We start from the raw sequence: 5,891 nt of genomic DNA, 5'->3' as shown, positions 1-5,891 counted from the left end.
GCTTGGGAGGCGGCGCCTCGGGTGACATAATAGCCAAAGACACCGGAGGAGCGGAGGGCTGCGGCCGTCACGTGCTCGGCAGTTTCCAGCTGTGCTGGGGTTGAACACTTGGCCTTCGGGATCGCTTGGCCGAGACTCGGCGCCTGGACTGGGTCCTCCGCCGCTGGGCTCGGCCGGCGCCAGACGACGGGACCCTCGTCGGAAGCCCTCGCCCGCCCCCGGAATGAGCGATCTCCCTGAGGCCGCGAGGACCTCCTGGTCCCAACAAAATGGAGATTTGCGGTGGCGGTCCAGCCCGCAGCACTTTCCGGGACTTCCTCGGTGAAGTAGCTCTCGAGCGGTCAGCCTTGCACCTTCTCATTTCAAACTCCTGTGCGACTATAGTTTACAAAACGTACACTTAAAAAAATGACTAAAATGGTAAATTGTCTATTGTACCGCAATAAAAACAACCCCCCAAAGGTTAAAAAAAAAGTGTAAAGCAGCGTCTGAGGAGCTTCTTTGCTGCTGCTCCAGAATACCTTGGATTTCATGCTTCCGTCCGTGTCCTTGTAGGGAGGGCGGCCGAGGCCCAGGACAATGCAGTGGCTCACCTTGAGAGAGAAGCAGAGCTGGTCTGGCCCCTCTTCCACTTTCCAGAGAGACAGCCTCCAGGAACCTGAGTTCCAGGATCTCTCTTTCTGGTGAACTTGGCCGTGCAGGCTCACTGAGAATCACTTTTCTCAGAGTCTTAAAAAGTGGAGTAGAGCACCTGGATTTATCTAGCTTCAAGGATGGACAATTCTTTCTTAGTCCCACACATCCCTTACCAGAATCTCTATCAGCCTCCAAATTACACCATCTCAGCGACATATCTGAAAATACTGAGCTATGGCTAATTCAATTAGAATTCGAAGTTCTCCAACACTCCAGTTTAAAGTCTAGTTATTTGAAGAGAATTGTTTCGAGTAAAGTAAAGGGAATTTATCACTTTATTGGTTCAGTAAATGTTCATCAAATACCACCATGTGCTGAGTATTCTAAGCGCTGAAGATACATTAAGGAACCAAACAAAAATTGGATGGACAATAAAACCAATAGCTAAGTATGTTAACAATTAATTTTATCTAAATTACCGAGTAGAATTATAAGCAAAAATTAAAGGGAGGAAGGGGTTGAGGCATACGAGTGCAATTTTAAATAGGCGTTCTAGGTTGGCCTCACTGAAAAGGTGATGCGTGAGCATAGACTTTTAGGAGATGGCATGAACCACACGAATGTGTGAGGGAAGGCTTCCAGGTAGAGAGAATGGCCAATGCTAAGGCCTTCAGATGGGAGCCTGCCTGGCATATTCCAGGACTAGGAGATGAGGTAGAGTGACGTCAGGGGCCCAATAATGGGCAGCCTCGTGGGCCCTTGTAAGGACTTTGGCTTTTACTCTAAGTGGGAAGCCAGGGAAAGGATTTGGAAAGATGATCTGACTGATATTTTAATAGGATCACTCTAGCTGCTGTGGAAAACAGACTGCAAGTTAGCAGAGAAACTGTCAGCAGCTCTTGAAAATAATCCAGGCAAAAGATGAAAGTGGCTTGGGCAGTAACAGAGGATGTAGTCCAAAGTGGTCAGATTTTGGATATATTTCGAAGGCCAAACTCATAGAATTTCCTGACAGATTAGATACAGAATATGAGAGAAAGAAGTCAAGGATAAGTCCAAGGTTTTTGTCCTGAAGCATGGAAGTTGCTACCAACTGAGACGGAAAAGACCATGAGCGGAACAAGTTGCAGGAAGAGATCATGTTAAACTTGAGAATCTTAAGAAAAACAAAAGAAACTCTAATTCTGAAATTTAGCACATTTGTGGAAAGTAAGAATCTTTTTTGCCAACCTACAGGAAGCACACGAAGGGACTATTTAGCACCAAAATAACTTCCTCATATTCCACTGGTTTTCATTATTTTCTTGCATAGAAAGAAATCTCAGAAACAACCTAAAATATCATGCACGATCCACAGTCATCCAGAAAAAGAATTCTGGATATTGGTCACTGAACCTCCAGTTCTCAACCATGAAAAAACATGTCTCTTTACCGCCCCAAAACTGGTCACACGCAATAGTAAATCATATCTAGTATGAGCACTGGCAGCTTATTAATAAAATGACGACTATGGAAGTAGAAGCAAGGAGAGAGGAATTGGAATAAGATGGTTCAGTTCTTTTTTTTTTTTTTTTTACTGCCTGTTTCACAAATGTCCTGCCAGAGGAGAGGGAAGGAAAAAGGGACAGTAGCTGGCACTTTGTCCCGAAACTCACTTCCAGCCAATTGAGAATTCCCTGCTGACAAACTGCCAAATAGCAGGTATGTTTATGTTGAGGCTTTTGTTTTCTTTTCTTCTTCTTCTTTTTTTTTTTTTAACCAGAGAAGCATGAAACCAAACAAAAAACAAAACAAAAACAAAAACAAAAATCTAAGCTTTGGTTTCATTCTTTCAAATTCTGTGCCACTCACAAAAGGCTCTCAGACGGGTTGTTTTCTCCCTGTCCAGCTTCACTTCTCTTGTCACCCACCCTATCACCTGCCTAGTCTGTCGAGAGCCTCTCCTTCCTTCTCCCGACTCTAGAATGCTGTACTCAACCCCGAAAAGAGAAGTCAAATTACCACCAGCCAAGTGGGGAGCTGTCTTCTCTTTTGGACCTCACCTCCCCCCCAGGCGTGTATAATTAATTACGTTTGGCTCAAGTTCAAGTGTTTGAGTTCCCAACTTTCTCCCTTTCCCACAGATACTGCAAATCTTGCGTCCCTCTCTCCCCTCAGTAGATCGGCTCCCACCGCACTCAGCCAATAAAATAGAGGCTGTGGGGTTCACACTCCGCAGTTCATTCCCTCCACCTCCAGCCAGCATGCCTCCTCTCTCCTTTCCTTCCCTCCTTCGCTCCTTTTGTTGATTTATTTCATGACACTCTTGCATGTCTATATTTTGCCAGGCTCTGTTCTAGAGATGCCACAGCCAATGAAACAAAGACTCTGCCTTCATAAAGCTTCTATTCTAGCGGGAGAGCTGGACAACACACAAATGAATGCGGTAATAGTAAGTGCCGTGGCAGGGAAAGCAACCAGGTAACACTAAGGGAGTAACTTCGGTGTCAGGTAGGGTGGTCGGAGAAGGCGTCTGAGGAACGAAGAGGGAGCGAATCGGCCTCCAGGCGGTGGAACAGCAGGCGGAAGCGCCTGACGCAGGACTGTGCCTGGCATCTTAAGGAAACAGCAAAAAGGCCAGCGTGCCTGGAACTGAGTGAATTAGGAGGGAGTTGGTAAGAGACATGGAAGACGTAGCCAAGACCTGGGTCACGTAGGACCATTCAGTGTTCCACCAATTATCCTCCTTCCTGAAACCTCAGAAAGGTTTCTTGGCCTCCAAATTTATTTGGCTCTTTCCTGCATTCCCCTGAAGTTAGCAGTACTTCAAAAGAGAGAGCCAGGGCTTGAGTTTCGAGGTTCCTTGCATTTACCCATGCTTTCTTTCCCATTTGCCTTGAATACTTTCCCCCTTACTCTGTATGGTAAGCTTCTATGGACTCATCTTTGAAGTACGTAGCTAAATGTCATTCTTGCTATGGTAAACGTCATTCTTGCTACGGCCGTGCTACCCTGAATGAACCCAATCCTGTCTGATCTCGGAAGCTAAGCAGGGTTGGGCCTGGTTAGTACTTGGATGGGAGACCACCTAGGAAGACCAGGTGCTGTAGGCGTAAAAAAATAATAATAATAATAAGGGATTGTAAGCTAACAAAGTCCTTGCAATCTGTGAGGTCAACCAAGGGTTGCTTCGCTTAAAAAAATAAATTAATTAAAAATAAAATATCCTTCTTGGAAGTCATGTTTGATGTTTCTCAAACAATTAATCAATGTCTCATTTATATTCAGGATAGGTGTGTGTGTGTGTGTGTGTGTATCCACATATATATAATTTATTTGTTATGGTGTTTAACTATGATATCGAGAAAAAAATCTGTCTCCCTAACTAGACCCAATGGCAAAAACTATTTGTTATTCATTTATTTATGTATCTCCAGCCCTAACACTGTGCCTAGGGCATAGTACGTACTCAATAAATGTGGAATTGATGATACTTAATAAACGTTTACCACGCTCGCTCCTCCTTGCTCAGCATGGTGAGGTTTCATTCCTGACTTCTCTAATAGCCTCAGCAGGTCTTCCTACAACTCCCCTTGCTGCCTCCAATTCCTCTTCATCTAGGGGCTGGCAAACTGCAGGCCAAATATGGATCTTCCTCCTGTTTTTGATGGCCTAGGAGTGAAAACAACTTTTACATTTTTTTAATGGTTGAGAGGGAAAAAAATCAAAAGAACAAGAATATCGTGTGACATGTGAAAATTATATGAAATTTAAATTTCAGTGTCCTCTAGTAAAGTTTTATTGGAACACAGCCACACTAAGCTCTTTACCTTTTCATGCTATGAAGGCAGAGTTGGGTAGTTGTAACAGGCACTGTTTGGGCTGCAAAGCCTAAACATTTACTATCTGGTCCTTTAAAGAGGAAGTTTGCTGACTCCTGCTCTACCTAGTAGCAAGAATATTCTTTTTAGCAGAAATATAATCATGTCAAGCCCAAGCTTAAAACTCTTCAGTCAAAATGTTGGGCATATGGATGACACAGATTGAAGGATAAACGGTGTTGGAGGGGTGGACACAAGTCAGCCCATAACAGCCAGTGTTTTGTACATTTTCCCAATCCTATGGCCATATTATACTCATCACCCCCAAAAAACCTGTCTCGTAAATGGCTACAAGAGGTTCAGGTTGAATGAGGGAGAAGGGATCTATGAAATTCAAACCAATTGCTGGAATACAAACCTAAAGTAGGCCCTTCTGATGATTGGCCCATGAGATCATCATCCATAAAGAACTAGATTTGTAATTTTATAATTACTATGCAGCATTTGATAAGAAAGAAAACCTACTTGATGAGATTTCAGGATGTTAAATTGAGGTATCACTCTTAGCAAGCAAGAGGAGTTTAGCCTAAAATACTGAAAATAGACACTTGTAAGTGCTGAGGTGTCACAAAGGCCATTGGCCTTCACAGAACTTGCTGTGGCTTCCATCGTACCCAGTGCAAAAGGGCTTTTATATGAGAAATGTACAGGTATTTCTTCTTGGTCTCTATTCAAATCCATTGCGTTATATCAGAACAAACTGAGTTCTAGTCATTTTAAAACCATTTTTAAATTTGTGCCCTATTCAAATATTTCTAAGAGTACTTGTGAAAACGCTGGTTTTACAGATACATGGCCAAAGTTCCGTTGGGGAAAGAATCAATTCTTAAAGTTCTTATATTCCCTTTAGTTTAGCACACAATGTTTCACCATCAATTAAGTATTAAATAAATGCAATCATGGTACTACTGTAAAAACATTTTTTTCCCAATAGCTAAAGATAAACAATTAGAAGGGGAAAAACTAATCAGAAAGCTTTCTATACCTTCATTTAAACCCTGTTCAGAGTCCATAGCTCACTTCTAGAAACAGTTATGCTTAACACTTCAGTTATTAATTGACAGTCAAGAACATTCCACCGCACGCCCAACTGTTGCCCAATGCGGATTGAGGAGGAGAAACATTTTTGAAAGTCTCGGCCGAACTCGGTTTTTACTGCTCTAGTTACAGCCCAGAGGAAGCTTTAAAAAGGTCCACAGAGAAAATCAACTTAGAAAACTATAAAACTGAAAAAGGAGCTCTGGTTGGAGAGGTTTCACTTCGAACGGGTCCCAAGCTGTAACCACTGAAGGTCTTTTCTTCTCTTAAAGTGATTTTTTCTCCGAAGTTGTTTATAAATTGATGTGGGGGAAAAGCTAGTCCCCAAAATACTTCACATTTACTACATTTAATAGG

At 42.8% G+C, this 5,891-nt stretch overlaps 1 pseudogene; it reads left to right on the top strand.

The window, feature by feature from the left end:
- The first annotated feature begins 3,609 nt into the window (after positions 1 to 3,609).
- LOC112483286 lies at positions 3,610 to 3,728 on the top strand (annotated as a pseudogene).
- The last annotated feature ends 2,163 nt before the right edge of the window (positions 3,729 to 5,891 follow it).

The sequence above is a fragment of the Pteropus alecto genome, unplaced genomic scaffold (assembly GCF_000325575.1).
Source record: "Pteropus alecto unplaced genomic scaffold, ASM32557v1 scaffold65, whole genome shotgun sequence".
Taxonomy (NCBI): domain Eukaryota; kingdom Metazoa; phylum Chordata; class Mammalia; order Chiroptera; family Pteropodidae; genus Pteropus; species Pteropus alecto.
The sequence above is the reverse complement of the archived record's forward strand: the minus strand, read 5'-3'. Positions and strand labels throughout refer to the sequence as shown.